Source organism: Ascaphus truei, chromosome 4, assembly GCF_040206685.1.
Source record: "Ascaphus truei isolate aAscTru1 chromosome 4, aAscTru1.hap1, whole genome shotgun sequence".
Taxonomy (NCBI): domain Eukaryota; kingdom Metazoa; phylum Chordata; class Amphibia; order Anura; family Ascaphidae; genus Ascaphus; species Ascaphus truei.
In genome coordinates this window covers 243,901,355-243,909,693 of record NC_134486.1, presented here as the reverse complement: position 1 = coordinate 243,909,693, position 8,339 = coordinate 243,901,355, and the positions used below count along the sequence as shown (strand labels likewise).

General features: G+C 38.0%; 1 protein-coding gene across 1 annotated transcript in view; it reads left to right on the top strand.

Annotated features, from left to right (window-relative positions):
- The window catches only part of HIVEP2 (HIVEP zinc finger 2), a 240,886-nt gene that overhangs the window by 962 nt on the left and 231,585 nt on the right, over positions 1-8,339 (top strand). Inside the window, exon 1 of the mRNA XM_075597117.1 lies at positions 1-681. This exon is cut by the window's left edge and continues 962 nt beyond it. The gene's annotated coding sequence lies outside the window, so the exon portion shown is untranslated. The remainder of the gene's footprint in view (positions 682-8,339) is intronic.

Below are 8,339 nucleotides of genomic sequence, written 5' to 3'. Positions count from 1 at the left end.
AATGTAAACCTGATCTCCCTCTAACCAGCACCTCTAATAACGAAATCTACCACACACACAGAGACATACATATATACAAATACATACATATCTCCCTGCATCAGGGATCCCCCACAAAACACCACCCCTTTCCATCAGCACCAGCTCCCTCCTCTTGTTAACTCTCTCTTACCCCCCCTCTCTCTCTCTCTGCCTCCTGATCAGCACACACACACACCATGCTCACACATAGATCATACACACACACTGACAACCTGCGAACTCCTGCTGCTGCTGCTGTCTCTGCTGCTCCCCAGCCGACCTAAGGAAGAAGACCCCCTTATTACAATTGCTCCAAATTCACCATCTACTCACCTCTGACCATTCATTTGTGCAGATATAATATATTATTATTTTTGGCCTCTGAGGTTTATTACTAAACCTCCCCCCCCCCCTCTCTTTTCTGAGACTGTCAGTGGCTGCTGATCTATTGGGGAGGGAGGGTGATCAAGAACAACTTGTTACACTTTCAATATAAATATATATATGTGTATATATATATTTTTTTTTATTGGGCTTAGGAAGAAAAAGAAGACAATATAAAGAAAGAAAAGTGGAAATGATCTGTTTTTAATTTTTTTTTCTTCATTATTATTATTTTCGGATTGATTTTGGTGTTGGACTGTGAGCGCTTCAGATCTGGTGAGTCACTGCAGCCTCCTCTTTCCTCCATTTGCATGTTAAAGGTCTGATCGGGCTTAACCTCTTTGGTGCTGGAGGGTGCCTCATTCAACGCGTTGCAGGAACCCTGCTCCCTCCCCTCCGGCACCAACGGGGTTAACTGGGAAGCTTGCAAAACAGCTCAGTGATCCAATGGCATGGAAAATACACGATTAACCCATTCCTGACCCATCCCCCCTTGAAAATGATCATGCTGCATCTGTGCTCTGTATGAATACACCTTCATACGATAATGCAACAGTGTTTGTCCCACGGTATTGGAAATACATGTTATACTTATTCCTCTCTGATTTGTCGAGTAGGCTGTTGAACACTATGATCCGTACAATGACACTGAGTACATGTGCTGCTGTTCATGGTCTGTGATCATGGCACTAGGTGTTTCTACTCTCCAATTCAGCAGTGTATGCTTCTCAGGAGGAAAAAAAGTGAAAACAAATCGTGTGTGTGTATGTATGTGTGTGTATGTGTATCTATCTATCTATCTATCTATCTATCTATCTATCTATCTATCTATCTATCTATCTATCTATCTATCTCATATTGAAACTTGGTACAATTCCATGTATATTGATATATTATATCTAATGCTCAATGGTCTGAAGAGTAAATGATTATCCCCTTCCTCACCTGGAAATGATCATGTTAGTCTGTGTATTGGTAGTATGCATCTGTACACATTTTAACCCCCTCTGTTGCAGAGTTTAATATCATTTAAGAAGTCCCTTGCCAGATATGTGTGCTGCCCTCCAGCTTATTGCTGCCACATTAATAACCAACAGGAAAGTCCCGTCCTGCAGTAGGGGTTGCCTTGTTAGTGATGGCAGAAGGTTAGAGGGCATAGAGCAGCATGTGTGCAAGAGAAGGGCAGGTGTTATTATTTCATGTGCCTACAATAATTTGTTTTGGGCCTTCAGTCCCCAAGGCAAAGAAGCTATATACGGTCGGAAGTGTGCAGTCATACTCAGTATTGGTTTACGTGGAAGCATTTTCATTTGTACAGTATGAAGGGGCCCCAATCATGCTGTTTTAAGCCCTCTTCATTGTGTGCAAGGGTTTAAAGCAGCTGTTCAGGACTCCAAATGAAAACAAACCGTGTTTTTCATGGCCCAAATGTTCTTTTCGTATTAATATCTTTCGTTTGGATGGCGCCAACATATTCCGCAGGGCAGTATAATTTAGGGGTAAGGACAAGACCGAAAACATAAAACACATACAACTTAAAACAATGACATAATAGGCAATGAGGTTTCTGCTCCGAGAAACTTACAATCTAAAACTATGGTGAACATGAAAACATAATTGGGGGGCTCTCCAAATATTATTACAGCTGACCCCCCATTACCTTACCCTATTGATCTATAACCACCAGCAGTGAAGCGGCTACTGTGGGTAAGGACTCCATTTGGCACCAGTCAGATTCACCTTGGCACATGAGCCATATATGGGGTATATATATATATATTCTCTATGGTGAAAAAGCTCAGGGAGACTGGATTCAAATTGAAATGCTTATTGCCATTGTACAGTGCAGCGGGTTCATTTTCAAGTGCAAGGGACCTAGTGAAAATTATTTCCTTAATATAAAATGTTGCTTTGTGGGGGGGATTGAAAACTATACTACAATTATATGAGACAAGTCAAATGCTTATCCTTCCAACATCCCCCTCGTCCCCGCCATGAAAGTAAATATAGCGGGGCATGTTTTACTTTTGTTTCTGATTGTTGGGAAATGTGGGGAATACCCAGCCTGCAAATGTAGGCAGATTAGGGGGAGGTTTGCGTAATATCCAGAGGAATTTGCATGGCTGCTAATGACAGCCAGGGAGAGAGAGGGGAGAGAGGGGGGTAAAGATTAGCAACTGCCTGGGCTGAGTCTATTTAAGGTTTTCTGGTCATCCCTGTGTGCTGGCAATGAATGCAAGTCAAATCTTACATGTGTGGGTTAAGTCTGCTCTCTCCCCAGATACACGCAGGGCATACATATATTCCTCTAATTAAGGGGAATGGGTGAGAGCTTGACTCCTTTGCTGTGTTGACATGCCCAGCTCTGCCCTTGTGTGTCTGAATATGGAATCATTTCTATCACTCTGTATACAATATGGCTGTAGATGTAATTAGTGCAGGCCTGACATTCTTCATATGTAGAATGGTAAATTCATCTGCCCGTTCTCCGTCTCCTTTTAGTCTCTTGTCTGGTTTCTATGTCTACTTCTATGCCCACAGAGGGTCTTCAGTCTTCAGTTACCTGTCTGCCTTCCTATATTCATTCTCTCCATATTCTCGTCACGCATGAATATGTTTTACTCTTATTATGTATACACTGAGCATTTAGGTTTAAAGCGTTTACATATTTCCATGGTGTTTTTGCTGTGTTTGCTATTTCTTCTATTTACTGTATATCCATCTGACTTGTCTGCATGTTTCTATACATCTTTTTCTACCGATTTGTCATTGATATTGCTGTCTATATAGCTATACATTTGTATCTATCAGCATATATTTTTGTTTACATGCCCCTATTGGTCTCATTTTCTAATCATTTATTTTAACCCCACACGTGTATGTGCCTGTTGTGTACCATAGCATATGCTTAAAAATGAAATATACATCTCAATATATCTTTCTTGCTAATAGTCTTTTTCTATAGTAGTATAAATAACCTTTATGCCTATGTAATGTGCCTAAATAATATCCATAGATAATCTAAATAATATATTAGTTCACCTATCTGTATTCATATATCTTGCTATCAATTATGTATCTTTAAAAAAATCTATCTATCTATCTATCTATCTATCTATCTATCTATCTATCTATCTATCTATCTATCTATCTATGTCTCTGAGTGTGTTTGCCTGTGTCTTCAGATGCCTGTGTGTTCTCTGGAGTGGGTGGAACGTTGGCCGGTTCCGGGAATGTTCCATGACGTGTAATAGTCACAGGAAGGGGGTTAACAAGGGGCTCTGCCTGCCATCAAACCAGATGTTCTCCTTCTCTCTTCTATGTTTTGCAAAACATTGCCCTGCGGGGAGGGAATCAAACTCACGTTTCTGCGTGACTTTTATAATTATACATGTATATAGTGGGAGCAATGATTAGAGCCTAGTGTGGCCAGGCTCCCATGCAGGCAGCACACACTGTACCTAGCTAGCTATCTCTTCTGACAGGCTGTGAAGCAGAGCATGGAGCTTGTAATGCTCTGTCCCGCAGGGATTTCCTATTTGTTGAGAGGAAACAAGTGCTGTCCTTGCTTGCTCAGGGGTTCCTCCAGTTTGATGAATAAGTGGAAAATACCGGATCATTCTGCTTTTTTTTCTTTCTACCTTTTGTTTTATTATTTTTTGGGCTCTGTAATAAATACACACTAGAATACTATAACCCCTGTCACTTAAGTGGCACTATTTTTGCTGTTGTTAATGGATTTGATATCATATTGGTAGTCAATGCAATGTATACTTCTGGTTTCCCAAAAAACTAGCACACTGATTTTTGGTTACTGAGGAGGAGTAAATAATACAGTGTGTCAAATGACCAAATTAGTTTAAAGAATAAATATATTTTATATTGGAATCAAGATAGACATATGTGTTTTGTAATTCATTTGCTGTCGGTAAGTGGAATATATATATATATATATATATATATATATATATATATATATATATATATATATATATATATATATTCATAGACATGCAAATGAGTATACAGTAATATTTCCATTTGCTATATATATATATATATATACAGTGAACCAAGTGATAAAGTGACATGCTGAAGGTCACACAATGCTGTCAATGGGTCAATGCCAGCAATAGGACCTTAAGAACAAAAGTAGTTTGGTAGTGTCAATATGATTAGAAGGTCAAAACTAGGTGATTGATGTTTAAAAAAAACAAAAAAAAATCTTAAATACTTTTTGAATACTGTAGGTCTTGGAAGTGCTTAAAAAACATTATAACCTTAAAATGTAGCATGTGTTCCTTATTATACTCCTATAGTCTTTGAATTGTTCAAATGACATTGAAGTGGTGTCTTAACCTAATTACCCTTTATGAAGCTAACAAGATTAACAATGTCTCGCCCCTTTCAAAGTCCCTGTTGTAAATAAAAACAAAGTAACACGTTAACACTGTCATAAATGATTTAAATATATATTTACATATTTATAACCAAGATTTAACCCATATCTCACTTTGAGTCTATGTCACTGCAATTGTAATTGCTGACACGGCTTCAAAAAAATCACTGGCATATATCAATTATCTAATAATTGCAATCAAATAAAGGAAAATATCACCTTATTCGTGTCATTGTGAAACAAAGTTTTTTCATGAGCACTGATTTTCCATCAAGTAAATCGTGTATACAGTATGTTGTTCCCAGGCTAAAAGTGAATGGTAAACAAACTGATTACCTCAAATGAGCCATTTACCGAAATATGCAAACAGTCAGTGCAGCACACACATAATCATTCAGGTGACTCTCTACTGTACATTCTTGCCTAGTGTATACATACATATGAATTTAAGATTTTTTTTTTACTTTAATGCCAGCAGATTTGCAGAAACCTCCCAGATAATCTGCAGTTTATTTAAAAAAAATGATATTGACGATAAAGCATGAATCAAAATGTCTAAGAAATTATGGTTTGCTCACTGGTGTGATTATAATTGCACTGTGTTTGGAGGGAGGAGAATCTAAAGCAAAATCCTCCTGATCTCTGAAAATATTCTGTTGCGGAACAGGCGTCCATAGCAATGTACACAGTAAATCCAGGGATTACTTGTGTACAGTATGTATAATCATATGTGCAATATGCAGTCAGTGTTATACATTATTATTTGCACCACCTAATGTAAAGCATATTCAGTTTTTTGTTGGTACCTTTCATCGATTTATTTTGTTTGATGGAGTTTGATTTTCGCTTTGTTAGTGTACATTTTTATTTTATCTTACAAAGTCTTTTTGTGACATGCTTAGCTCCTAATGCTGAAAGCATGGGATTTAACTGATACCAGTTACAAAGTATAGCGTTACAGTTGATAACAATTATACAGTATGTGGGGAGTATGTGTGGTTTAGTCCCTTCAGTACTGCAGGCGCCAGCAACAAACTGTTTTTCACTTAGGGGGTTATTCATTAAAGTGCAGAAGTGCCTCTCCCTATTGACTACAATGGGAGTTTAACATGCTGCAATGCCATGATCGGAACTATCGCAGTTTAATGAATAATACTTTTAGTCACAGCCATCTCAGCGCAGAAGGTGTTAAAAAGCACTATCTCCGGTCTTAGAAGCTCACATCAGAAATAGATGATGGGGCATATTTACTAAGCAGTGCTCTGCCATAAGACATATTTCAGCACCGGAAGACATTTTACAGTTCATTCACATGAATGGGCTATAAGGTGTCCTACAGCGCCGAAGGGTGCATCACGGAATATAGCACAGCTGTGTAAATATGGGCCGTAATCTTTCGGTTTTCAAAACAGGCAGATCCCAATTTAAAATGTCTTTGTACAGATTCTGTTTTAGAGAAATATTAAACACTAGTGTATTTTAGGGTTATCTTAAATTTTAAGAACTATATGTGTGTGTATATATATACAGTATACAGTATATATATATAGACAGTATATATACACACACACACAACACACACACACACACACACACACACACACACACACACACACACACACACACACACACACACACACACACACACACACACACACACACACACACTAGATACATAGAAAGAGGGATAGATAAATAGAAAGATACTGTAGATAGATCAGCACTGATCACTGCAACTTTGGCAGTAATTCTGAACTCTGACCCTGGTCGCTTGCAAAGAAGACACTAGGAACTGTAATTTCTGTAATATTTGCTATTTTTAGTAAGTCTTTCAGGCCTTAAAATGGGAAAGATATTAAACACATTTGGTGATGAAAGAACTATTACATATGTTAGAGAATGATTGAGTGCTTTCATCTAGTTTCCATTCTCATAAATATGGGTCTTTTGGTTACAGTTCCTTCATGAACAGCAATGTGTCAGCATAAATCTGCTCTTGTGATAACAAAAGGCAGGGTCGTTTATGAGTATTCAGCGCACAGGCATTGCTGATTCATTGTACATAGGTGTATCTGTGTGTTGGGCAGTGAAGATATGTGGTTATGTAGAGGAGCACTGCAAATTGAGCTATTAGCAGAAGATTGATAGCAGAGACTTTACCTGTCACAGCACTATGTTCCATTCCATGATTCAGCTTGTAAATCATCAAAGCAACCTCTCATAATCATGTCCACTAATTCCTAAGGCAGGCAATGAATCATCATGCTCAAGTCAGGCTATTCAGACAAAAGCTTGGTTCCTGCCCCTGTTGCCCAAATTAAACATGTTGCCTTGGCTAAGGTGCATCTCATCTGTCCACTTTTTATATGTAATATTTATGGAATCTCAGGAATGTTAAATATAACGCACTGTTGTAACAGGTAAAGGCTTTCCTATAATTTTTCTGCTAATACTTAGAGATTCTATCCCATGTAGGTCCATAGTGAACAACTGACAGCGTTATGTTTAATAAGTAAAAAAGACATTATTGATACAATGCCTATAGCTGGACATTTGTAGTTCCGTTTCAGGAGTTATATTCGTCCTGGTGAAGTGTAGATTTGAAACTTTTTGATAGATCAACAAAAGAGTTCTTCATATGTAAAATGACACCGTACAGGTGTCTTCAGTGTACTTGAAGGTCATTACACATGAAGAAGAGACCCATGAGGTTTCCAAATCTCTAAACACAATAATGTCATCTATGAAGAACTTTCAGGTTGGTCGTCATTTAAAAAAAAAAAAAAAGGCAACTATATGCATGTCTTTATTTTATTTTGACAGTTTATTCTGGGATTATTTATGAAGGTTTTATCTTGACGTTTTATGGTAAGAACATCTGCCCTTTTGCAGACCAATTTGCTAACTGATTGACATGGCAGGGAGAATGCATAAATAAATCTGATTACTTTAACATAACCTCCAACTGCACCTATTTAGCAAGGACAATGCATGTTGTGTGTCCTGTTTGTGTGTGTGTGTGTGTGTGTGTGTGTGTGTGTGTGTGTGTGTGTGTGTGTGTGTGTGTGTGTGTGTGTGTGTGTTAAGACCAATAGGTTAGGGGGCTTCTATAGGAATAGCTTGGAACCTCCATCCAGCACAAACAGAATTACACTGCTATTTTTTACATACACAATATTGTAATGTCTGCTTTAACATGGGGATGAAGCAAACAAGAGTCACAAAAACAAATCCCCACCTGTAAATCAAAGGGACACTAAATAAAAAATACTTATACTTGTCTGTTTTTTTAAAGACATCAATCACTTTGTTTTAACCTATTACTTTATCACTGCCTTTAAATCTGAATGGGACTCTGCATTTAAGGATTACCTGTAGTTGGTAAAGGAGGTCAGCTAAAGAAGACTTAGGGGCAGATTGTAAATGTGCTGAAGCAGTCGATTATGTAGTTTTCGGCCAAAATTCCCCATTGAAGTCAATAGGAAATTTTGTCCGATAAGAATCGGCTCCCTAGACACCTATAGAATCATCCCCT